Source organism: Lissotriton vulgaris, chromosome 7 (assembly GCF_964263255.1).
Source record: "Lissotriton vulgaris chromosome 7, aLisVul1.2, whole genome shotgun sequence".
NCBI lineage: Eukaryota > Metazoa > Chordata > Amphibia > Caudata > Salamandridae > Lissotriton > Lissotriton vulgaris.
This window is the reverse complement of record NC_141695.1, coordinates 805,542,391-805,570,227: the sequence shown is the minus strand read 5'-3', so window position 1 is coordinate 805,570,227 and position 27,837 is coordinate 805,542,391. Positions and strand designations below refer to the sequence as shown.

The following is a 27,837-nucleotide window of genomic DNA, read 5'->3' as shown; positions in this document are numbered from 1 at the left end:
ACCTATTACCATTTTATTAAACTGTTAATAGGTAAGGCAAAAATATCAAACCAATTACTTATCCATATCCGAAGGTGTAAAGCAGAACATGGGAAAAGTGTACCTGAAAACAACCTGCCTGCCTTGAACCTTTGTAAAGGCAGTCAATAGCCAACAGCTAATGATTTGGCATCACTATGTACTATGGTAGTACAGCAAAATACACATATATTTTGGAAACATACTGATTAAACTGATCTCCCAAAATTGAAATAAATTAAAAGTTCTATAACAGTTAGACTACTTACTACCTGCACTACCCAAAATAAGCATCTGTGCAACATAATATCTAATCGAGCCAAGTTTTCTGCAAATCCGAATGATGGATTTCTCAATACACACATTTTGCATAAATTAAGCAATACGCATTGAATGTAACCACCTGTTGGGAACCCCACGACATTTACATATTATAACATATATTTTGGTGAAAAAACATTTCCATCTTTGGACTCACTTTAACGCTACATTTCTTTTCATTTACACCCTCCACCTTACGCCACTCCACTGTCTAACTGTGTAGTTTACGCCAGTCTACTGTACAAAATGTACAGTATGCTACTCCACTTTAAGACCCTACACTATACGCCACTACATTCTACGCTAATCCACTGTATGTTACTCCACTCTATTTGACCCAACTGGACTGAAGACCATTGCAATATACACCACTATACTCTACGCTATTATACTGTTCACCACTGTATTCTATTACACTTTTGTGTATGCCAGTTACTGGACGCCCCTAAGCTATACTGCTCCCAACTTGACGCTATTCCACTGTACCCTACTCCAATTGACTCCATTCCACTACATACTATTCCACTGTGGCCCACTTGATGGTACACTACTGGAGTGTACCCTATTCCAGTCTCCGTTACTACACTCTATGCCACTGCAATGTACTGAAATGCACTATACGCCACTGCACTGTAATACAAACGCCTGTATTTATTTCGCTTTACAAGAATACATTCTGCGCCACTCTACATGACTTCACTCTACGCTTCTATAATTAACCAGATTGAGTTGGACGCAACTGTACTGTTTGTTACTCCACTATATAGCACTCCATACTACAAAGAAACAGCCACTCAACTCAACTTTATTACACTAAACACTACTTCACTCTCTAGCACTATAGTTTATGCTACTCCACTATACGCTATAGCACTGTATTGTATTACACTGTACCTCAATGTGGTCTACAGTATTTCACTCGACACCACTGCATTGTACAGCACTCCATTTTATGCAATTTAACTTTACAACCCTACACTGTACCACACTCCACTTTACGTAAGCCTACTGTACAGCACTCAAGTTAATGCCACTTCACTCTTTAGCACTCCACTAGTATACCCCACTCCAGTATACACTATTTATGTTTACGCCACTCCACTGTACCACACTTCACTGTATGACACTCCACTGTACACTATTTCAGTACATGATACATTACACTCTATGCCACTAGTGTATGTAAATACACTCTACAATATTTACAGGACACCAATCCACTTCACCGTGCTCCACTGTTTGCTATCCTACTGTATACCACAGCACTGTACACAATTACACTCTATGCCACGCCAATAAATGCCACTCTATTGTATCCTAATTGGCTGTACGTCACTCCACTCTATGCGGCTCCACTCTATGCCACTCCTCTGAATAGCTTTCCACTATACATTACTCTACTATACCTCATACTTTACTTCACTATACCACAATATACTGTCCCACAGTACATTTTACAACACTATCTACCACTATATTGTACCACATTCACTTAATAACAGTTCACTCTTCTAAATTGGATGAATATTAAAAGATTGTTGCAAACAGTGTAAAAACCATTGAAATTCAAACAAAAAACAAAAGGTTGTAATTAGGAAAACCTTATTTACGTTTGGTATACAAACTCAAATTACACTCTACAAACATAAAGAATTCTACAGCCTGGAACCAGCCATGCCGAGACACCGAAACTGACGACGGTCATTACAGCACTTCACCCACCTAGAACAAACATAACCAGGGACGGGTTCCTTTTTTGAAGTACCAGAACTACCTTTTTGGACAAGACCTACAAAGTCCATTACAACAAGAAAAGAGAAGGGAAGATAGAAATTCCAAAAAGTCTTTTAAAGAAATAGGCTGGAATAACGACCGAGAAAATATCAGTGTGATCACAGAGGGATCCTACAAAGGACAACTTACCGAAAATATTCATAGCGCCCTGAAGAAACTCCTTGGTAGGGAGTGAAACGCGTTGGCTGATCTCACTATATATTTTATTAATGTGCCTTTTTCTGCTGAACAAAGATAAATAAAGAACATTTCTCTACTTATTCTTTTTGGACTCTCATTTTGGTGCGCCCCCATGAATACCTAAAAACTATTTAACTGATCTGGAGAGCACAGCGACGCCAAACAGCAGCTGGTGTCGGGGTTGGCAGCACAATATCAAACTGACTTGATCTTAGACTCATTGGCACTGGAGGTTATGTGCGGCATTTTTTAAGGTCCGCTGCTGCTTTTTCGTACAAATCAATTAATTGTATGATTTATCGACCAGTTATGCACTCATTACTATCTTATTTGTGCCAAACACACCTCAAAGTACACAAGCATAAGAAATGCACAACTTATAGTCACCTTTTGAAATGATCATTTATGCAGCACTTTCATATTGCTATAAATCATACTTACAACTCATATTTACGCACCACCTTTCAATTATTATCACTGATGCACATCCGTATACAGTCTACTCACCTCACTCGCCACCCTACATTAACTATAACTAGCCACTGTACCATGCACCAGTTCTGGCTAATATTATCATGTCTGATGTCATTAGTGATTTATTTACTGCAATAATTTCACATGCTATAAATTATATATAAATTAGATAATATCCGCTGGTATAGGTAGTGCATGGAAAAGGGGCGAGTTGTACTTAATGTGTGTGTATATATATATATATATATATATATATATATATATATATATATATATATAATTATATCTATATACATATAAATATATATATATATGTGTGTGTGTGTGTGTGCTTACATTATATATAAAATTTAAAAATATATACTTTTAATCCTGAAAATTTATGTTAGGTTTTCATAGAGCTCTTTTTTAAAAAATATACTACCTAAAAATCGATAAAAAGTTATTTTTGTCCGTTTTTGGTGGATATTTTTAAGAACAATTTTTTTGACACAATATTGTTGTATTCCGATATTTTTTTGCACAATATTCTGTCAGTGGTCCAAATAAATACTTCCCTGTCTCCAATGACAAATTGCACTTGCCGATTACTCACCGCTTGTTCTCTTGTATTCTACCTTTCGTTTTCAGATGGCTCAGCACTTCCCAATGGCTAACTTCTCCCCACCGTCCTTTACCTCACGCTAGTCTTCTGGCTATTTATACTCTGGCTTCCACCAAAGCTGGACAAACAGGGCGAACAAAAACTGTAGGTACTACCAGAATTCAAAGAAGGGACGCCCGGCGCCTGCATTCTTTTTGTTCGAATAGGTTTCGTTTCTGCGATTTGTGCGTCAGTTAGAGAGGCCTCTGGGGCACTACGCCCTGTTTCCATGCCAGCATGTGCGGAGCTCACTAATCTGCACTGCCAAGAGCGACAGGATCCTGGGCTGTGATGCACGCCACCTTTGAACATGAAAATAGTCATCACAGGCGCGCCGGTGTTCTGTAATGTTATGGTATCCACATCGTATTGTGTATCCCCTGCTCTACGGCACTTCTCGGAAACGAAACTCTGTCAGGGCAGGTACATACAGAAGCAACCAATCACTGATTTTGTTGAGGTAGGGGGATTCTCGGCAACTGGATGCCAAACTCAGCTCCGGCTATAAATCACCTGGAACTTGTCTAATATTGCAGTGGGTCATCGCTGCACAAAAAGAGACAGACAGAATGCGCGATAAATACAAACAATGTAACATGATGTGAAGGGCAATTAAGTTAATGTATATAGTGAAAGCAAGGAAAATATTTGATGGGGCATATGGAATCATAAGGAAATACACAGAAGGGGAAGAGAATGAAATTGAATAGAAACAACTGCAGCGGCTAAACTAAGAGGAAAACCAATATCAAAACGGGTGAAAGATTAAAGGATGAAGGTAAAAAAACAGGCAATGAGAAAAAGAAGATACTAAAACGGGGAAATAAAGTGTTTTGGTTTTTGTATTATGAATATGTTACAAGGTGTTATTGACAAACATAACTTGCATAGTGAGCTGAATAACGGTGCATCTTAGGTTAGATTCAGACAACCTTGTTGGCATTTTGCCAGTCTGGCCTATATTTTTGTGTCCATGCTAATTAAACAAGCATTTGAAATGCAATCGGTCATGCATTTGTGAAAGTTATTGGCTTTGTAAATGTCATTGCGTTTTACTTATGTTTTTTGTCTGTAGTGGAGTGGATGTATGTTGTTTGTAGTGGAATTGTGTGGTGCACGCTATATTGTATGGAGGAGTGAAAGGGAGGGTGGATGGATGGACAGATGAGTAACAGCATGGATGAATGAGTGGACGGATGGATGAGTGGGTGGGTGGATGAATGGATGAGTGGAAAACTGGATGGATGTCTGAGTGAAAGAATGGATGGATAAGTAAAAGGGAGGATGGATGTATGGAGTGCAACAATCGATGGAGTGAAAGGGTGGATGGACAGATGAATGGCTGAAAGGATGGATGAATGAGGGAAAGGGTGGATGGAGAGATGGATGAGTGAAAGGAAGGAATGGCTAGATGGATGGATGGAGATGGATGCCTAGGTTTAGATATGGATGGGTGGATGGATGGAATGGTGAAAGACTGAACGATAGATGAAAGAATGAATGAGTGAGTGACAGAATTTAAGGGGTGAAATTATAGGTATCAGCAGTGGATGGAAGGATGAATGGACAGATGCATCTTTTAAAGATATATGTTTCTGTACTTAGAACAACTGGGTTTTAAAACATGTAGTGCAATATACCACGTACTAACCTGTACAGCGGCGTATTTAATGATTGTGGAACAGGAGCCCATATTACCATCGATGCCCAGGCTGCTGGCGCTGTGCGCCTCTTAGTTCCCATTCTGAATAGTTACCAAATAAAGAGACGGGCGCTGGGAGCAGGAATCACAAGAACAGGATTTATTACTCATGAGGAGAGCCTGTCATTTCCGACACGAAACAAGGTGTCATCGGGAGGTGCTCTAACAAGTGAGCTGAAGCATCGTCTTTTATACCTTACAAAACACTTAGCATTACAATTACGACATTGTGAAACACGGAAAAGACATCCCCATAATCCTCGTGTCAATCCTACCCCACATATGTTCACACTAGGGTCCCTTGACCTGCTGATAAGAGGGGAGGGTAATCACGCAGCTGAGTGTTCCGCCAATCTTTAGGATGTGTGCGCCTGATCATAGCCCAGGGGGTGGGATGGCCAGGATCAATAGTGGGTCCTTTGAAGAGGAGAGATTCCATACAATAAGCAGTAAACAGTATCTCCTGGCTTAGGCGATGACCTCAGACATGTGTGGACAGTCAATCGCGGAGGGAGGGTTTACTAACAGAGGGGTTATTCATGAAAGGAAAGGAGGTGCTGGTCAGGCGCGGCCGTGACTCCCAAGGACAGGGTCTTGCAGAAGAAGAAGGTTTATGACTTGCCCGTGTGAGGGAGAAGGGGAAGGGGGAGCCAGGGTGTGCACAGGGACAGAGTCGCACAGAGAGAGAGGTCTTATGACTCATGCATGAGAGAGCGGGGGCAGTCAGGTGCAGCTGGGGAGGGCTATGTCAGCCGAGGCGAAGGATGCCTCTTCAAGAGGGAATGGGGGGGTTTGCGTGAGTCAAGCAGGAGGGTTGCCTTTCAGGGCAGGGTCGCGCAGAGGGAAGAGGGTTTCATAGTCTATGCATGTGAGAGAGGGGGGGGTTCAGATACGCGCAGAAGGGAAGCCGGTGATTCTAATGAGCGGGCAAAAGGCCAGGGTGCCTAGAATGGCCGTCATGTACATATGGGTACGGGCTTTTACTGGCGGAGTGATGCGGTCAATATTTTACGGTATTCATGGTGCTTACAGGGAGAGGAGTGGGAAAAGGGAAATGAACGCTGCTTATGTACATCAATTTTTCTATTTTTCCACATGATGTGGAATAAGAACGTGAGAGTATAGTCTGATACAAAACTGCCAGCGGCAGTGCCTTCGTGAGAACAGAGAAGCGTCGCCACTCCGCCTGTGAGTAGGAAATATGAAAAATAAAATGTAATAAAACACATTTATCAGCATTTTATTTTTCATCCTGGCAGCAGCTGAGTCTGAGGGCGGGTCAGCAGCAGTGAGGAAAAATGTGCCCTTCAGGTTTAACGTGCGCATGTCACTTTGGCTGGCTGTCTTGCCAGCCTGATATGTGCACTTTAAACACTTGAACCCAAGCTGTCTCAGACAGCTGTGTGGAGAGCAAGCACAGAACGCTAGTGCTTTAAGGAGCACTGTGCCAGTGCTCTCCAGCCAATCCTGGTGCTTCTCTCTGGCTGCTGAGAGAAGCATCTGGATTGGTAGAGGGAAGAAGGTCTGGGATCCTATGCTGCTGAGATGAAGAGGAACACCCAGCATGAGGCAACAGGTAAGTACATTTTTATTTTTAATAAGTTGCATTAATTCACTGGCACAGAAACTCGCAGTGCCTTCAGTTTCAACTCCAGAGCTCTAAATCGTGGCCCATTATAAACACAGTTTAATACGGACCACGATTCAGAACTTTGGTTTTGGGCCTACGGGCACTGCTGGGTTTTATTAGTGCCCGTTTGTGTGCCTGTCGCCCCACCTGTGTTAATTGCAGCTGGCCACCACGGAAAATTGCATCAGGGGCCTGAATGGTGATAGTCAGCAACACTAAGACCCAGAATACTTTGAATGCGCAATTAAAAAAACAGCAAGGCAAAGTAACCAATGCCACTGGTGAAGCCCACAGGCCTTGTGCCAACATGCCATAATGCAGTACACTGATCGTGTGCTTATGACGAGCTGAGCTCGTCATGAACAATGGGTATCATGCATATGCAGCACAGGAGGGGAAAACCTCTAGCAGCCAAGGTGATAAAGAACACAGGGCACTGGGTACAAGACTATTCTTAATCCAACCACTGCCACATTTAGATGCAGGAGTAATAAATGTATAAACTACCTCCACAGAGGAGGTGGTACGACCTGCTTGGCAAATGCTTGCGCTCACTAAACCCAATAATGGAAAGGGGAACCTGGGAACTGCTGGGCAATATTTAGAGGGCTCACAGACAAGAACAGCACTGTGTGTGACGGAAGCAAATTCCCATTTGGTGTTCTGTCATCTGTATGTCCACAAGGAACCGGTGAAGCGATAATATGAAGCCCTATGGCAAACCCGGTTTTTGCAGCTTTGAAGCACATTGCGTGAATCCAGTGTCCGAGATACCCAACATAGTGCGTGATGGAGAAAAACGAGAAGAAGGGAGATGTTCGATCAGTTTTTCTGAATAAGCTTACAATTATGGTTAAAAACGCACCTACTAATGTAATATAACAATGACAGTGATTTTAAATGATTTCTGTTGATGTGCAGTGTTGCACTGAACAAAAAATAACCTGACTAAAAATAAGAAAAAAAGTACAACAAACCAGTTCTTGACTTGCAGTCCTAAAATCACTCTGTGACTTTATAAAACAATAAAAACACATAAAGAAAAGTTTTTAATTTGAGTTTGTAAACCAAATGTCACATGCCATGGCATGCTAACCAAACAACAAATACATTCACTGGAGTGATTGTTTTAAGACTTGCACATATTCAACAGGAAATAGAGACATCTATAGATCTATAGGGATACCATTTGGTCCTGTTGCCTTAGATGAGCATGTACTTTTTGATTAGTTTTACTATTTCTTCCTCTGTTCTAGCTGGAAACTTTCCATCAACTTTTGTCGATTTAATAGTTGACTTATACAGAATTTTAATGTGAGTTTCTCACTTATTACCAGGGGAAAAACAGATTGTCTGGCTGCCTATATGAAATTGTACCATGACCCACCAGACACCAGTATGCTCGCTCATTCCTGGTTAATATAGCATGATATAGTTTTCTTTAGGCATTGTTATCAACATCCCGCTTTATTTGTAAATTACTGTTGTTGGAAGGCGGTGACCCCAGGGGTCAAGATGATTCTCCTAACCACCCGGGACCTCCTCTCCCACAATTACTGCCGAGTCTTATCGAGGGGGGAGTCCCCACCGGGGAGGGCTGATCGTACACACTGTCGACACACCACACTTATGAGCAGACACCACACCATGATTCTTTATCAAGAAAGACTTTATCAAGATTAATTAAAGAGCAATACACAGCGATCGAGGGATCGCGAAAGTCTCGTAACAGGGGAACGGGGAAGCGGGACAGTCTGAGAGGGCCAGCTGGCACGCCACGTACCCGGCGCACAGTTCTCAATCCTCGAACTGGGGGGTACGGGGCTGGCGACGGGACTTGCTGTCCTACTCACTTCGGGTTCAAGCTGTTCGTGAAGGTAGCGTCGATGGTCCAGCCGGACCAGAGAGTTCGTCAAGCCGCGACGACGTCAGCAGGGCTTGGGCAGGAGTACTCCGTCGTACTCGGAAGTAGATGGGGCTGCGACAGCGTCAGCAGGGCTCCGATGTTCAGGTCTTGCGCTTCAAGAGGGAGCCGCGACAGCGCCAGCAGGGCTCCGATGTTCAGGTTTTGTACTTCAAGAGGGAGCCGCAACAGTGTCAGCAGGGCCCCGATGGTTCAGTTCCGTAGGTTCTAGGATGAGCCGCGACGTCGTCAGCAGGGCTCGGTGGGTCAGAGTCGGTTCTCCTCGAAGTCAGCCGCGATCAGATCAGCAGGGGTTTCTTGTCCAAGATACAACTGCCGACTAGGTGGAAGGCAGGCCGTCTTATAGTCGTCCAGCTCTTTGATGTCTGGACCCTCATAGGCAGGAGGCCGGAGGTCCGAGGGCCAGGCGCCCGATCGTCTGGGCGGGTAGTTCTTTGATGCTTTGGACCATGCGCCCATGGAATCCCAGACGCCCATCAGGACCTGGAGCCAGCTCACTAGGAGGCCCAAGGTGCAATCGAAACCAGCCCCCAGGGATAGTTCAGAGGTGTGAGGGAAACCAGTTCCTCGGAAGGGGGCCGGAGGTGTGATGGAAGTCTTGGTTTCGGGTACTTGATGAGTCGTTCACCCCCCGGGTGGATCTGGGCGCGCCGGACGCGCAGGTTCAGCGGCCGTCAGGAGCGGCCAGGGCTGCCGAAAGGAAAGAAGGCGGCCGGCCGGGGTGGCCAAACATGGAGTCCGATGGTCACGTGCACGGGTGCAGGCACGCGGTCTGGGGGTTGTCTCAGGTCCAGTGTAGGAGGATTATGTACAGTTATGAGTGGACGGGAACCAGTTCCACCCGTAGATCCGGGGCTGCGGAGATCAGCGAGGACCACGCCACGAGGCCGGGTCCAACAACTGTTCTTAAATTCTCTCTTTAAGTCTTGTAGTATCAGATTGCGCTCCTTAGATATTGAAAGTTTTAATATATGTTGCACCATCTTGCGATAAACTCTCTTTGATTCTTTTAATTTCTGAGTCTTGGGTGCAATTACAATGTTTGTTTGCGATTTCTGTAATTTCACCACAAGGGTTGATTTTTTTTTTTAAAACATTGCATCAGGGTTGTCTAAGGAGTATGTGTGAATGCAAATAGTTCGGATATTTGTGTATTTCATCAATTAGACATTTATGCAACAGATTTAAACATGAAAAAAACAGAACTAAACTTCCGAGCATGCTAGTGTGGTACTCTACACTGCGTGGGGTAAGCTGTCCATGGCCTGCTGTTCCCCCTCAGGCCCACACAGCGCACCAGTACCCGGGTGCATACTATACGGCTGCCCTAGTAACAGAGGGCTTCCCCCCCCGCCGCCCTCCCTCTTGCTCACCCACTCCTCCCTCGGGCAGGAGGAGTCCCGAAGGGAGCTTCGGAGGGGGCTGGCAGTGATGTCACGTCCGGTGAAGCAGGCAGGGCGAGGGGTACTTAAGTCCCCCTTGCCATTTTCCCTGCCTCTTTGCTGCACCGGACCCGTCATGGTGGCCTCGGACTGTTGGGGACACACATTTTCCCTCCCGACCGCTCACCCGTGTGTCTGGTTTGGGTGGGGACAGTTTGAACTTTTTTATGTGTTAATTTTCGTTGCAGGCGGAGTTACAGGGCGATCCGGAAGCAGAGAGGTGCAGCACGGTACCTCAGCGGGCACTTAGGGGTGCCAGAGCCTAATACCAGGGGCCTCAGGGAAGGTTCCTGGAACCTGTGTCGGCGCCCCAGTAGTCCTTCGGGCGGTTGTGGGCCTGTGCATCCGGGGGCTTGCCTAGCTCCGCTCCGCCCCGCAAGGGCCGCGTGTATAATCATTACCATAAGGGGCAGCACATAGGTGGTTCGCCACAGTTCTGCCTGGCTCATCAGGCGGGCAGGTGGTGAGAATGCGGCCTGCCCTTGGATCGCCCGTAAGCTAACCCACTATGATTACATAACGTTGTATGTAAATAAACCTGCAGCAGCTTTTCCCAAACTAACACTGGTGTCTAGTGTGTTATTTGCGGGATGCATGCTTGTGTTGTGGGGTGGGGGGGCCTGTTGCCATGGTGCTACTATGTGCGACACTGCCCTGCAGCTCCCCACTGATGTTCCCCATACAGGCGAGTTAATATCGAGATGGCTGAGATTCAACTCAGCTATGGTGTATGGTGAACGTATTGCTGATAAATGTTTGTTTTGTGTTTGTTTTCAGTATGCATGATGGCATACGTTTTTCCCGCTAGGCTCATCCTAGTTGTGCCCTCCCCCCACATGCCGCAACGCCCCATAGCCCCGGAGGACGCAAAAATACAAAGTGCCCAAGGAGGGACGGATGAGGCAGCAATGTAGGTTTGCCGTGCCACAAAAGCAAGACATGGGCTGCTGCCCATCAGCGGGGATGGAACCCATTAGGGGGGCAGTGTCTGAAGTTCCCCACCCTCCCTCCAATGACCTGTGAAATTCCTGCAATATGGTCTCCCACGGTGCAGCAATAGATACTTTCCGAAGGCCACAAATGTCTTCTAGGTGGAGTGCTCTGCCCTATGCTCTGGCCCATACTAAGAGTGAGTGACTCCATGCTGTTTTTACGGGGGATCCGATTTCTTCCACTTTTTGGTTATCAGGTGTTTTGCAGTTAACAGGCCTAGATCTGAGAAACGGGAGGTGGCTTTTGGCCTCTTGCTTCTAGGATGAAGGGGCAGTATGCATTCTTCCCAAGTGTGTTCGAGCTGCCGACCCGTGGCTGCAGCTAGGGTTTCACAGACTTGATTCCAGTACGTATGCAAAGAAGGACAGGCCCACAGTATATGTATCGGGTCGACACCTGTGTGGTTGCACCTAGGACACACTCCATCCTCCCTGCCATAGTACTTATGAATTTTTTCCGGTGTGAGGTAGGCCCTCTAGGGTAGGTTATGTTGTATTAATCTAAAGCGTGAGCTGCACTGAATGTGTGTAGGGCTGAGCAGCGCTTCTGACCATTCCTTATCTGTGAATGTCGTCCTCCATCCACCTCCCATTTCTGTCTAACTGGCGTAATTTGCATTGCTGTGTGGAGCCAAAGTGATCCCGCAAACCATCTGATATGATGCCTACCCCCACCCATGACACTAAGAACCGGAGAATATATGTCAGGGAGAATACCAACATCTAGCGGATTGAAGCAGAGGTGCGTGCTGGCCCCCACACTTATTAACCTGTTCATGGCAGAACTTTCTACAGAACTAAACAACTGCACCTCTCATGCACCGAGGCTAGGCGGGCTGTCACTCTCTAACTTACTGTATGCTGACGACGTCGTCCTAATAAGCTGAACTCCAATTGGGCTTCAACTTTTGCTTAATACAACTGCCAATCATGCTGCATCTAATGGTTTAACCATCAACCTAGATAAGTCAAAAATCATGCGGTTCAACCCGAAAAAGAACACAACAGGGTTTCACTGGTCAGAATAAAAGTACCTAGGGGTGATACTTGATGAGAAAGGTACTTTCAAGCCACAAAAAGAAGCCATGAAACGGAGACGGAATTCCATAGCGGAAGCTCTAAAATCTCTGAAACATAAAACTGCCAGGCCAAGCTTTTACCCCTTACTACAAGTACTACAAGCAAAGTTAATTCCCACTATTACATACGGAAGCAAATGCCTCAGGGAAAAAGATGAAGAGACTTTGGAACATCCTGTGCTAAGAGCATCAAGAATAATCTTTAGCCTACCAAATTATGTCTCTTCCGGGCAAATCAGGCAGGAGCTTGGCCTACAGTCACAAAAAATAGCTTGCAACGCTGCTTATGTGAAATGCTGGGTTAGGATTAGAAGCTCCAATAAGTGCTCTCTGAATTTCCACCTGTGGAAAGAGATAAACTCAAGCAGAGCTTGCACCCCAAAGGATTACCTGACCGCATCCATAAACCGCCTAGGCCTGAAGGAACTCTGGGCAACTATGGGAACACAGAACAGCTTTAAGTCTTTGGTAAATAAGACAGTAAGAAAGCTATCAGTACTTGAAGACAAAGAAACGCTCAGGAGAAGGTCCCACGGTTGGTGCGTGCTGCAGAGTTATACAACACCGGGCCCTCTAGAATACCTGCGTGCGGGCTTCAGCAGGAGGCAAAAAGAGAAATACCTCTGGTTTCGATTGGGAATTCTTCCTGTTCTCCCGCATTTACCACCATGGAAGAGAACCTCAGAAACAACTCAGTGCCGCCTCTGCGGGGAAGCAGAAGAGAGCATCATGCATCTACTATGCATTTGCCACGGTCTGGACCTAGAACGACGCTTGTTTCTGAAATCTATCTTTAACACCAAGAGGATAAGAACCTGCTGGTAAGCAGTGAAGGCTTGCTTAAATGGAGGAGACATACAGCTGGCATGCCGGTTTGTACAATTTATGGTGGCGGCAGAGGATAAAATGAAGAGATCTGGCACACCATAAAACAGCTCTAAAGTAGGGCCTTACCTTGCCTGGTCCCGAGATTGGCCTCTTCTTTTTACACTGGGGAAACGCCTGACACAATAAAGCTTTCCTTCATCACCTTGAAAACTATGGGGCTTTGGAAAGGCCAAGTGTGAGAAGTTGGCCTGGCGTATGATGTCTACTATTCTAGTGGGCACCTTGCATCAGTCCAAACAACCGTTGTTGATGGTAGGTTTAAGACAACCTTCATAGAAAGCTATCCTAGTGGTAGCTGTGGACAGCAGCCTTCAGGCTAAGTCTTGAAGGAATGTAAAGCAGCTTGTTTTACCAGTCTATAATCTCTTGAATGATCAAATGAAAGAGCACCACACCAGGTATATATATAAAATATATGTATTTATTATAAACACCACCCCTCTAGTTTCTTTATGAGGCTAGATGCAAAAGTACAATGCAAGAACTTAAATAGCACACAGAAAATTAGCACAGTATACGTTTTGCCCTAGGGGTCTCACAAACCATTTACTAAGAAAGTGGTATATGTACTGCTATCAACACAGAGACAAGGCCTAGAACCTGTAGAACCGCTGGGGCAGCCAGGAACCACCCAAGGTAGGGGCGCAGGAGACCCACGGGGAATGCATGCAGTGTCTAAACACAGCAGCAAATCACCATTTACTTCTATGGAGAAAGTTTGTTACAAAGTTAAAGATTAAGGACACTTCGGAGTGGACTACGGTGGAACCCCTTCAGTACTGGGCGCTTCAAGAGTCAAGACCCACAGGAGCACAGAAGGACTTGTGTTACCTCACCCAGGGAAGCCGGGTGCATAGGTGTCTTTTCGTGTTTGGTTTCGACGTCGTTTCCAATGGAGAGCTGCAAAGAAATGCTAGTGCAAAAGTGTCCAGATGGATCCAAAGGTGTATCGGAGATCTGAAATCCCTGAAAGCAGAGGGGACAGAGTCTGGTTCACTAGCCAGTGACCATGATGGTGACAAGAGGATATGAAAAAAGTGAGCCCAAAATCTGGGTTCAGGGACCTGTCTTGTGTTTTGGCTAAACACAAAAAAAATATTAAGTGTAGCCGAAATCAGAAAGAAAAAATATCTTTCTTGAGTCCCCTCACTCACCGGAGTTCCCTCACGGTGACATGCTTCATCATTGGGGCCATCCCAGTTCTCTACGAAAAGGGGCGTGCTACGACTTGCGAACTACGTAGGAGCACTTAGTTGTGAAGGACTATGTGTGGTGCAAAAAGTGTAGTGAGGTGGAGTGGGTAAAAAGTTGAATTTAAAAATACTGTGCTAGTGGGCCTCAATAATTTATTCTGCTCCTAGGTTGGTATATTAAAAATGGGGTTTATACTGTGATCCGACCAACTATGAAGGTAGGTTCAGTATATGGTCAACATGTTTCACGCTACCCCTGGCGTTTCTTCAGGACCATACAGGGACCAGCCCTGTATATGCCACTCCTAGAAACCTAAAGTAAAGGTTAAGGATTGATTAATGTAAAGAAAGTATTTACAATAGTGGACGCTGTTCAATATGGACACATGCGTGGTTCAAAATACATACGCGGTAGCTTACTGACATATGTGCTGGCATGGGTTCCCCCTATCTCATGGTCCACTAAGCAATCCCTCACCCTAAGGGTATCTGAGGGTCTCCACCATAGGGAATCTCTACCTGTGGTGTGTTTTGGCAAAGTAAAAGGCTGGTGCTGGGATGGAGTAATGAAGTGAGGCTCTACTAATGTTGGGCTCAACTTCCTCCAATCACTATCCACCCTATATGCTGAGGTACTTTGCCATGCCGCAGGCCGGAGGAGGGAGCCCCGGATGCCTGGGAGGTGTTGCCTGGGAACATAGCCCATCTGGTCCCCGGCAGGGAACGGCACGCCCGGGAGGGTGTCCGGGCATAACCTTGCCCCTAGTAATCCGGAGGAAAATTACCCCCCTTTCTTGTAATCCGTGCACTCAAGGTGACAGAGGGGACCCAGGGCGCCAACGTGCCCGACCTCCTGGAGCCCTGCCTGGGATCCGGGAGGTGAATGACACCTCATCTGGACTTCCAGGGAAGCCCGGCCATCTGGTCGCCCCATAGAAAAGCATTGGGCGCGACCAGATGGCCGAGGCGAGAGGGGCGACCAGATGGCGGGGACCGAAATGACGCCAATCTGCTTGCCCTGAGCCTCCGCGGGAGGGATCCCGCCTGCCCTTGCAGGGCTTCGGGCTGCAGTGCTCCGGGGCTCGGGGACTGCAGGGCTCCGGGGCTGCAGGGCTCCGGGGCTGCAGGGATCCGGGGCTCCGGGGCTGCAGGGCTCCGGGGCTGCAGGGCTCTGGGAGCTCCAGGGCTCGGGGACTGCAGGGCTCCAGGGCTGCAGGGCTCCAGGGCTCTGGGGGCTGCAGGGCTCAGGGGCTCCAGGGCTCAGGGACTGTAGGGCTCCAAGGCTCCGGGGCTGCAGGGCTCCGGGGCTGCAGGGCTCCTGGGCTCCAACTGGCCCGGGGAGATCAGGGGGTCTGCCCAGGCACGAGGGACCCCTGTCCCGGGCACACGGACCCTCAGGACGTGCCCCCGTTTTCCACTTTTTTTTCTCCAAAATTCTGCGTAGTGTGTGTAGTGGCACTACGCCCAGCCCTAATTAGAACATGCTACACACATCAGAGGATGTCCTACCTTATACTTACAATGCGCCCTGCCCTTGGGCCTACCATAGGGGTGTCTAATATGAAGCAAAGGGAAGGTTTAGGGACTGGCAAGTGGGTGCACTTGGCCAAGTCGACATGGCAATGCTAGACTGCACACAGGCCTTGCAATGGCAGGCCTGAGACACACTTTACAAGCTGCTTCTGTGGGTGGCACAACCAGTGCTGCAAACCCCCCGGCAGCATTTTATTTACAAGCCCTGGGCACACATGGTGCACTGTACTAGGGGCTGACAGATAAATCAAATAACCCAATCATGGAATAACCAATTAGTACATTAATTTAACATAGGGAGCACTTGCACTGTGGCACTGGTCAGCAGTGGCACAGTGCCCAAAGCATAACACCAGCAAAAACATATAAAAACAGAGGAGGCAATCCATCAAAAATGGAAGGGAGACTCACGCCAATGAAGCCAGGTCTAACTTAGACCATTGCACTGTGGATGATAGGGTGTGGTGAATTTATAGTTCACTTTTTTTTTTTTTTTTTGGAAAAAATGGGGCCCCTGCCTATTAGGATAAACCCTGGCAAGGTAAAATTGTTTTTTAGAAAGGGAAAGTGCACACCGGGTTTCGTGTATTGTTAATCTGAGAGTAATTTAGACATGTGTTTTACAATAAATCATTCTTCACCCATGTAATTATGGTTGAAGTTATTTATTTTTTTTGGTTTTAGAATATTATAAGTTTCTGTTTTTTTACCTTTTTTTAACTTATTGTACTTTTGCTCATATATATACTTTTTTGTTTACCAAAGACATTGTCATATACAAAACATTCAGAAATTATCACATAAATAGTTGCTTATTTTAAAATAACCACATAATCATTGTAAGAAACTTAATGTAAACGCAGAATTAATTCCTTCAACGCGTTTCGGCTGTCGCCTTCCTCAGGAAATCTGCCTTGTTCTGTACTATAGTTAGCCTGGCTAAAAAATGATGAAAAAATAATGCTTTAGTATCTCTCTTATATACAGATATATATTACACATGTCTAAATGCTTACTTCATTCTGTTTTGACTTTACACATTGTTGTGTTTTTATCTATTTCAGTTACGCAAACTCCCAAGTTCGCTGTGGGCCATCTAAAGCTAGATGCTGTCATATATACACTTATCTACATACTTATATTTACAAATTCTGTACAATGGTTTCCATCATATCCTATACAATATGTACATTGTATCTCTAATTCACATTTTCTAATTCATGAGATCTTTCACAGTATGGTATATTGCTTGCAGATGGTAGCTACTGTACTGAACTTCAAAATTCACATGGCTTCTAGGACCAAAGGATAGGACTGGCAAATAGTTGGACTTTAAGGATTGAGTGAAATGATATCCCATAGAGACTTTAGTTGTGACTTGCTTTAGGTGCATGTTATTACCTTAATAGTGGGAGCAAACGGCTTCTAATAGATATGTTTTGTATACTTCTGTGCGAAGGCAGAGGGTCCTGATCCGTGTGTCTAGACGGAACGGAGATTGTCTTTTAATTTACCATTCTAAGTGATAAGTTATAATTGTTTTTTTGCGATTAATAGATTACCTTGTGTAGTGCTTTTTTTATGATGAGTATCTCGTCTATGAGTCTTGTTCGCAGCGCAGCGGGGTTAATTCCTTTGTATTTGCTGGGTTTAGCGGGGGTGGTTAAAAACGCCTACTGTGTAAGACACAAAGATATGGTTTTCATTTTAAGTCTTGCTCGTAGCCTCGTACTGTGTGTCTCACGAGCAAGATGTATGTAATTTACCTTCAGAGTGTCCGAGGACTCCACCATAAATGCTGCCTCATTCTATTTCAAGGATTTGCGTTCCGGCTATGGGTAATTTTGGACCTATATTGGGAGACAAGGGGACACTAGTAGTATCTATTTCTATCGTTGGTGGGATAATAGGCTACTTCATGATTCAGCGTAGCGCTTACCTAGTGCTGGTCTAGGAATTCTTCTGTGCGCTGCCGCGTGGTCTGCTTAGATAATTAACTGTTAGAGCCAGAGCACCCTAACAGTTAGCATTTATGGTGGAGTCCTCGGACACTCTGAAGGTAAATTACATACATCTTGCTCGTGAGACACACAGTACGAGGCTACGAGCAAGACTTAAAATGAAAACCATATCTTTGTGTCTTACACAGTAGGCGTTTTAACCACCCCCGCTAAACCCAGCAAATACAAAGGAATTAACCCCGCTGCGATGCGAACAAGACTCATAGACGGAGATACTCATCATAAAAAAAGCACTACACAAGGTAATCTATTAATCGCAAAAAAACAATTATAACTTATCACTTAGAATGGTAAATTAAAAGACAATCTCCGTTCCGTCTAGACACACGGATCAGGACCCTCGGCCTTCGCACAGAAGTATACAAAACATATCTATTAGAAGCCGTTTGCTCCCACTATTAAGGTAATAACATGCACCTAAAGCAAGTCACAACTAAAGTCTCTATGGGATATCATTTCACTCAATCCTTAAAGTCCAACTATTTGCCAGTCCTATCCTTTGGTCCTAGAAGCCATGTGAATTTTGAAGTTCAGTACAGTAGCTACCATCTGCAAGCAATATACCATACTGTGAAAGATCTCATGAATTAGAAAATGTGAATTAGAGATACAATGTACATATTGTATAGGATATGATGGAAACCATTGTACAGAATTTGTAAATATAAGTATGTAGATAAGTGTATATATGACAGCATCTAGCTTTAGATGGCCCACAGCGAACTTGGGAGTTTGCGTAACTGAAATAGATAAAAACACAACAATGTGTAAAGTCAAAACAGAATGAAGTAAGCATTTAGACATGTGTAATATATATCTGTATATAAGAGAGATACTAAAGCATTATTTTTTCATCATTTTTTAGCCAGGCTAACTATAGTACAGAACAAGGCAGATTTCCTGAGGAAGGCGACAGCCGAAACGCGTTGAAGGAATTAATTCTGCGTTTACATTAAGTTTCTTACAATGATTATGTGGTTATTTTAAAATAAGCAACTATTTATGTGATAATTTCTGAATGTTTTGTATATGACAATGTCTTTGGTAAACAAAAAAAGTATATATATGAGCAAAAGTACAATAAGTTAAAAAAAAGGTAAAAAAACAGAAACTTATAATATTCTAAAACCAAAAAAAATAAATAACATCAACCATAATTACATGGGTGAAGAATGATTTATTGTAAAACACATGTCTAAATTACTCTCAGATTAACAATACACGAAACCCGGTGTGCACTTTCCCTTTCTAAAAAAGAATTTATAGTTCACTCCACACTCCTTCCACATTGCAGTCAAGTAGCTAGACATAAAGTTGCACCTCTGTCAGATATTATCTCCTTATTGAAACCTACTCTTGAGAAAACTCCCAAGAGGGCTCTTGCCACAACAGGTGCTGTAGTGATCCTAAGGGGAATTGCCTTTGGGTACCTAGTGGCATGATCCACTACCACTAGGATAAACCTGTGCCCAGATGCAGTCTGAGGATCCATTGGTCCAACAATGTCAATGCCCACTCTTTCAAAGGGAACCCCCACCACAGTAGTGGTATAAGGGGGGCCTTTATAGTGCCACCTGCTATGCCACTGGCTTGACAGGTTACACAGGAGCGACAAAACCACTTGGTGTCTTCAGACATGTGGGGCCAGTGAAAGTGAGGGACAATTCTGTCCCAAGTCTTGTTCTGGCCCAGGTGTCCTGCTTAGGGAATATCATGGGCTAGTGTCAATAGGAAGCCCCTGAAAGCCAAAGGTATGACCAACCTCCTGGCTGCACCAGGCTTGGGGTCTCTACTCTCTGAATACAGGAGTCCATCATCCCAATAGATTTTATGGGTGCCACTAGCATTCCCAGCAGCCTCAGCAGCAGCTTGCTGTCTGAGGGGTTCTAGAGAAGGGCAGTTCAACTGCGCCTGACTCAGGTCTGCCCTGGAAGGGCCCCCTGTCCCTAAGAACTCAACCTGATCAGGTTCAAGCTCAAGGGGGGAAGGCACTGCCTTAACCCCACTGCTCCTTTTCTTAGTAGGCAACTGGTCCATTATTCCAGAATCCAGTGCCTATCGAGTGTTAGACTTTCTGACCTGTGACCTAGTAGCAGCAAACACATGTGCAGGAATTTCAAGCATTGCTGCATGGGTCCTCAACTCCACTTCAGACCAGGCTGAAGTCTCCAAGTCATTGCCAAGCAAGCATTCTACAGGGAGGTCTGCACTAATCACAACCTTTTAAGGCCAGTTACTCCTCCCCAGGAGAAATCAACAACTGCCATGGCATGAGTAGTCCTGACATTGCTAGCGTTGATCACTTGGTAAGTCTCACCAAGTATGACTTGTCCAGGTTTCACAAAGTCTGGTGTCACAATTGTGACTCTTGCCACTGTGTCCCTGTAGGCCTCAGCCTTTTTCTCATTAAACAAAGGCTTTTGTTTGTACTTGCCCAAGTTACTGGGACTCACAGAGGAGGTCATATCCATGCCTCCATCACAGATCAATATGGCCTGCGTTGGAACTCTGACTAGGTCAGAGTCCATCTCAGATCCCAGGGTTAACCCTACTACACCCTTCTGCTGGGAATCACCACTTGTAGCTGAACTAGGGGGAACAGTTGCCTTAGGGCAATCGTGGCTGGAGCTGTCTCCTTTTTGGTGCAATCACTAGTCCAGTGACTATTATTTTTTACAAACTTTGCACCATGGTTTCTTTGGGCCTTCTTTCTTTTTGGAAGATTGTGGACCCCCACCATTAGAAGCTTTTTGGGGACCTTTTGAAGAATTCTGGTCTTTACCTTTCTCCCCACCCTTTTGATCTTGCTTCTTTTGGTCACTACCTTGGTTCTGTACCCTCTGCTTCACCCTGGTTCTGACCCATTTGTCTGCCTTCTTTCCCAATTCTTGGGGAGAGGTCAGATCAGAGACCACCAGGTGCTGATGCAACAGCTGGGTCTGACAGTTATTAAGAATTTGTTCCCTCATGATCAGATTATACAATCCTGTATAGTCACACACTTTACTGCCCAGTAACCAGCCCTTCAGAGCCTTAGTAGCACAATCTACAAAGCCAACATAGTCCTGAGTCTGTGCCTTCTGGGTGTCTCTGAACTGTATCCTGTACTGTTCAGTGGTTAAGCCAAACCCATCTATTAGAGCACTCTTCAGGACCTTGTAATCATCCGCATCCTCTTCTCTTACAGTGAGGAGCTTATCCCTCCCTTTGTCTGCAAAAGAGAGCCACAAGATTGCTGCCCACTGCTCCTGGGGTACTGTCTGTACTTTGCAGGCCCTCTCCAGTGCAGTAATCCATTTGTGGATGGCATCCCCATTCTGATAGGGAGGGACAATCTTGTTTAAGTTTCTATGGTCATAAGACCTATCCCTACCACTAGGGATATTGCTTCCACCATGGGGCTCTAGCCCCCTCTTTTTTCTCACTCTTCCAAGAGCTAGGGTCTCCTTCTCTAAGGCTCCTTCTTGTCTCCTCATTCTCAGCTGGGCTTCTTTCATCCTAGAAGCATGCTCCTTCTACTCCAGGGAGGTCTTCCTCCTATGGGAAGAAGCAGAGGACCCTATAGATGTACCAGAATGGTTAGACTCCTGGGAAGGAGATGAAAAGTGGGGGTAACCATAGGTAGCAGATCCTACTCTCCTACACCAAGGTCAAGAAGGACCAGTAGCATCTACATCATAAAAATTGAAACAGCCCTGATAAATGCAACTATTAATTCTGTGACTTTTAAATATAAATGCAATTCTTAAATTCTTTTAATCTATGTTTTTATATCACAACTTTTGGACTAAGAATTGACTAAAGCACATCTGTTAATAAAGACATTCTGTCGGAGGAAGGCTCATCCAAACTTAAAAGAAAAACGGTCCCAGGCCAATTCCTCCCATAGCTCTTTTTTATCTTTATTGTTTGCAAAAATGATGAACTTTTTAGTGCACTATTTTTATGAATTTGTTTTGACTTGAGCAAATCTCCTTTTTTAAAAGGTTTTTATTACCTTGTACAATAAATATATACTTACTTACTTACTCACTGAATGTGTGTAGGGCTTGGCAGCGCTTCTGACCATTCCTTATCTCTGAATGTCGTCCTCTGTCCACCTCCCATTTCTGCCTAACTGGGGTCATTTGCGTTGCTGTGTGGAGCCGAAGTGATCCCGCAAACCATCTGGTATGATGCCTACACCCACCCATGACATGTGTGCATTGCACAGTAAGGTGTATGGGTCGCTCCACAATCAGGTCGCCCCAGTAGCCCCTGAGTGTGGCTAGAATTAATTAATATTGTAGATACCGGCCAGAAGGCAACTTGTGCACCTCCGCCTATTCGGCAAATAGAAGGAGTGACCCGTCTTGATAAAAATCTCCCAATATTTGTATCCCCTCAGACAACCAGGACACCAATTTTGTAGCAGATATTGAGCCGCCCCTGTGAGGTGTACCCTGTAGTGGCAAGGCTGGGGCATATGGGACTGTTGAGCGCATTATATATAGGCTTTTACGATACACTTTATGTGCAACTTGAAGCAAAATTTGCTACGGTGCTCTGCATCTTGCATATGGATGAAATGTGCTGAGTATATCATCCACCGACCAGGGGGGATCTATTGTGGCAGTGTCAGATAGCTGTAACCCCGCCAGCCACTGGAGCTGTGATGCCAGATAGTATTGCTCCATGTTGTGGGCCGCTAGACCACCCCGTCTATTGGGAGGTAAAGGTTTGTGAGGGCTATGCGGCAGTGGGTGCTATTCCAGATAAATTCCCTCAAAGCAATTTCAAAGTTCCGAAACAAGCTGGTTCCACGTAAACCGGGAGATTGGTAAAATGGTCCTAAGCAGTACCACCATTTTCAACAGTGTAATGCGGCCAGCTACTGACAGCCGGAGTGTGCGCTAATAGGCCATCTGTGACTGCAATGCTGTGATTGTCCTCCCCAAGTTGCCCTCTAGGAGATCCTCCCATTTATGATATATACGGACCCCTAAGTACCGGAACATGTCTGGCTGCCAGGGTATACACACATTGTTATACCGGTGCGCAGGGTCTGCGTGTTCCTGACGGAAAGAATATAGGCATGATTTGCCCCAGTTAACTTTTAACCCTAAAAGTTCAGCAAAAGTCGCCTGTGTGCGTTTAAGCGTAGGTGGGAGATTACACACATCTCAGGATATCATCAGCGTATAAGGAACCTACTTTTGTGCCATCTCCCAGGGAAATACCCTACTCCGTGCCCTGTTTTATGAGAAGTGCAGTTAATTGCCTGTCTTTACTTGTGCCGTCGGCGGCACATATAGTAGCTGGACTAAATGGAGGAATCGACCCGCCATGCCCAGCTTTTAAAGAACTGCAAAGAGATAGTTCCACTCCAGCAAGGTGAATGCCTCCTCCAGATCCCACACCAGGCAACCTGAATGTTGCCAGCCCTGGGAGGAGTTGGCAGCACCCATGAAGAAGAGGCGAAGATTAAGTGATGCATTGCTGGCCGGGATGAAACCTTTCTGATCTGCACCTACTAATAGTGGCACCAGCAGGGCCAGACAAACGACAAGCACCGTAGCTAATATTTTGTAATATGTGTTTAATAGAGCTAGCGGGCGATATGATCCTGGCTCAGTAGGATCTTTATCAGGCTTGAAAAGAGACACACGCAATGCTTCTCGCATAAGGGGGGTAGGAGTCCCACATCCAATGCGGTGTTATACAATTGTTATAAGTGCGGGGTCACTACTGATGCGTAAGCCTTACAAAGTTAGAGGGAAGACCATCTGTGCCTGGAGCCCTGCCCGTGGCCAATGCCCGTATTGGTGCTCCAATCTCCAAGGTGGTACTAGGCTCCTCCAACTCTAGCATTTGTGCATGATCCACTGTTGGTCAGCTGGGAAAGTATGGAGTCAAACTGTGTACTACTGAATGTATTTCTAGTTGTATAAAGGGTTGTATAGTAGTGGGCCAGTTCCACATGTATTTCAGCTTGTGTATAAAGCAGCCAACCCTGTGCATCACGGAGGGCAGTTATAGGCTGCGAAATTTGGTCTTCTTGTATAAGCCACGCAAGTAAGCGACCCTCTTAATCCAAGTGCGCATGCATTCTGGCTGAGTGCGCCTCATAATTCACATTATGCAAGTGCTCCAAAAATTCTGCTAACTTACCCTTTTTGCCTTGAGTGCTGCCATATTTCCTGACCCGGCTGCCCAGTCCGTTTCTAGGTGTATCAGCTCTTTCTCTGTCCACCCCACCTCTTTTTCCAGTTGTTTACGAATGCTCCAATTGACACCAAGGCAGCTGCCTCTAATAGTCATCTTAAATGCCTCCCATTCCGCTAATGCATTACTGACAGAACCCCCGTTAAGTTCGAAGTATTCATCGGTGGCTCGACCTATCGCTTCCTGAAATTGTGCGTCTTCCAGGGCTGATGGTTGGAGGCGCCATATAGGTATAGCTGGGTGAGTTGCTTCCCATTTCAGGTGAATCAACAGCGGGAGTGTGTGCGGCCTAGGTATTATGAATGCACTAGCATGGGGTGGAATGCCAGAGAGCCCACTATCCTATCAATGCGGATATGTAGGCCATGTGGCGCTGAGTAATAAGAGTATATTCTTGCGCTAGGGTGACAAGTTCACCATAAGTCTGCCAGTGACCAGTGTTGCAGCCATTCCCACAAGGCCCATGCGTTACTCTGGAACTGTGTACCTGGTAATGGAGAGAAAGAACGGTCCAGCGATGCGTCAAGCACTACATTATAGTCACCCCCAAAAAGCCATGAAGGCCACTCCACCCCACCAGGACCGTCAAGAGAGACGTGTAAACTGTGCCTGGTCTATATTAGGGGCTTATATCACACCCACGCTAGTTGGATGCCATTGAGAAGAGCTTTTATAAAAACATACCTCCAGTGGGGGTCTATTTTTATTTCTTCCAACATGAAAGTTGTCCCCGGCCTCACCCATATTAGCTTCCTCCTTGCACATGAGGAGCAATCAGTGGCAAAGACCTGACTGCGCCATCGGCGGTTTAGGCACTCCACCTCCAGGCGGGCCAGGTGAGACTCCTGCAGGAAAGCGATTTTTGTAGCTCTGCGTTTGTGGTAGGAATAAACTGCGTAGCAGCACGCTAGTGTGTGCATACCCTTCACATTCCATATTATGATATTTGCATGTGACATTGTCGCCGTGGTGGTGCTTGATTCCCACCAACCCGACCGAGGTGCTGATCCTTCAGCCATGATTGCGTGTAAAGGGGGAAATGCAGCATGTGTGGTAATTATGCTCAGTAACTAAATAACTAACATAATAACTCATTAGGTGTAACTTTTTTAACTGTGATGGGGCAGATGTGCAACAGTGATCCGCCCAAACTAGTATACCAACTTGTTATACTGAACTTATTGCCCCATTCGTGTTGGAGTGAATTTGCATGACAGGCGAAAGTCGGGGGAGAAAAGCGCTATATCCCTTTGCCCATTTGATATTCGTAGGTTATTTTCTACCAGAGTGTTCCCATGTGACCATGAAGTTTGGTTCCCCTATTATGTATGCCTGGTGCTGACTTTCCCCATGTGCGCACCTCATGCCTTAATGTTGGTCACAGACGGAGGAGAGGGCTAAGATGGGGGCCCATATTACAAGTCCAGATTCGTAGGCACTGTAACATTAGACATTCTGCGCAGATGAAGCCCTGGGGGTCCTCACCAAGAGTTGTACACCTCTTATTGAGAATATGTGGTCAGCTGTTTACAGCGTTACCTGTGGGGGTGTCAGTGTGCCAGATTCCGAAGAGCGTCCTATGGTGGGATCGTCTTCACTGGTGGATTTTTCCCCATCGTTGTCCAGGTCTAAGTTCTGTTGCTCCAAGTGTAGCGCCACCGCTTTTTGTATGGCGTGTTTCCTTTCTATGATAATTTGCTCTAAGTTAGGTACTGTTAAGAGTTGTTCGGGTTTACTGAGGCGTCTCCGCTTGCCTTGGTTGTGACTCAGACAAGCTCAGACATGCTCAGACGTGAGTCCCTTGCTCACTTTGCCACTGGATTCAAGCAAGCTTGGCTGAAGACGGCTGAAATGCCACAAACTGGTCCTAGGAAGCTTGTTTCCGGTCCAGGGAAGCATGGCTTGGCAGTTCGGGCTGGACTGTTCCCATGAGGCACAGGGTCAGACTGATTTGAATATAGCCATGTCTGAACTGGGGTGGCAGAGTGGGCTAAAGAACGGTGATGGATTAAACCCAGATCTGTTGACTGGGTTTGAGTGTTTGATTGGTTCAGATGGTCCGTCCATCACCACCCCCTTTTGTAGCGCTTTGTTTGCCATAAATTGGCAGGGTATGCTCAGACGTGAGTCCCTTGCTCACTTTGCCACTGGATTCAAGCAAGCTTGGCTGAAGACGGCTGAAATGCCACAAACTGGTCCTAGGAAGCTTGTTTCCGGTCCAGGGAAGCATGGCTTGGCAGTTCGGGCTGGACTGTTCCCATGAGGCACAGGGTCAGACTGATTTGAATATAGCCATGTCTGAACTGGGGTGGCAGAGTGGGCTAAAGAACGGTGATGGATTAAACCCAGATCTGTTGACTGGGTTTGAGTGTTTGATTGGTTCAGATGCTCCATCCATCACCACCCCCTTTTGTACCACTTTGTTCTCCATAAGTTGGCAGGGTATGCTCAGACATGAGTCCCTTGCTCACTTTGCCACTGGATTCAAGCAAGCCTGGCTTAAGACGGCTGAAAAGCCAGAAACCGGTCCTAGGAAGCTTGTTTCCGGACCAGGGAAGGCATGGCTTGGCAGTTCAGGCTGGACTCTTCCCTTGAGACACAGGGTCAGACTGATTTGCATATGGCCATGTCTGAACTGGGGTGGCCGAGTGGGCTAAAGAACGGTGATGGATTAAACCCAGATCTGTTGACTGGGTGTGAGTGTTTGATTGGTTCAGATGCTCCGTCCATCACCACCACCTTCCTACAGGGGAAACCACCATTGGGGCATGCTGGAACTTTAATAAAGGCTTCTGCACGCGACACCCTTGTAAATTCAAGCATGAGTGTTCCAAATGTGGGGGACGACACCTGGTTACACAATGCTTTACACTGGCCACACCTTCTGAACAGTGGGGAGTTACAAAAGGCCGCGGCCAGAGTGGGCTAAAGGGCCCCTACACCGGTTGATGTGGCGGCCATGGGTCCATGGCTCTCTCGTTACCCTGATAGAGAGGCAGCTTTGAAGCTGCATTGGGGGTTCACAGAGGGGTTTCAGGTACGGTACCAGGGTCCTCGGGAGAGAAGGTGGGCAGAGAATTTGCTGTCTGCAAAGGAACTACCGGGTGTGGTGACGGCTAAATTGCAGAAAGAAGTGTTGGAAGGCAGGATCGTGGGCCCGTTTGACGCGTGGCCGATGCCGGACCTCATTATTTCACCTTTGGGAGTGGTCCCTAAGAAAGAGTAGGGGGAGTTCAGGCTGATTCATCTTCTGTCATGGCTAGAGGGGAGCTCAGTGAACGATTTCATCGTGGCTGATTACTCCAGGGTGTTGTATGTGTCGGTTGATGATGCCATTGGTCTGGTGCGGGTTTGTGGTCAGGGGGCGGAATTGGCTAAGTGTTACATCAAGTCGGCCTTTCACCTCCTTCCCATTCACCTGGCAGATTTCTCTTTGCTAGGAATGCAGTTTGGGGGGCCATTTTTGTGGACAAGGTCTTGCCGATGGGTTGTGCGATTTCCTGCACGCTTTTTAAGACTTTTAGTTCTTTTTTGCAGTGGGCCTTTGTGGAAAGGAGTGGGCACCGGCTGGTGTCACACTATTTGGATGATTTTCTGTTTGTAGGGAGAGGGCAGACTGGGGAGTGTGGAGTTACATTGCAGCAGCTCAGGTTTTTGGAGTTCCTTTGGCACCCGAAAAGACGGCGGGGCCCAGTTGTTGTCTGACCTTTTTGGGTATTGAACTTGATTCGGTGGCATGGCAAGCGCGTTTGCCGGAACAGAAGGTGTCGGAGATTCGGGTTGTGCTTTTGCAGGTGGT

General features: G+C 46.0%; 1 protein-coding gene across 1 annotated transcript in view; it reads right to left on the bottom strand.

Moving 5' to 3' along the window:
* Positions 1-3,516, bottom strand: part of LOC147702453 (galectin-3-binding protein-like) — a 50,737-nt gene extending 47,221 nt beyond the window's left edge. The window contains exon 1 of the mRNA XM_086931075.1: positions 3,383-3,516. The gene's annotated coding sequence lies outside the window, so the exon portion shown is untranslated. The remainder of the gene's footprint in view (positions 1-3,382) is intronic.
* Positions 3,517-27,837: the final 24,321 nt, after the last annotated feature.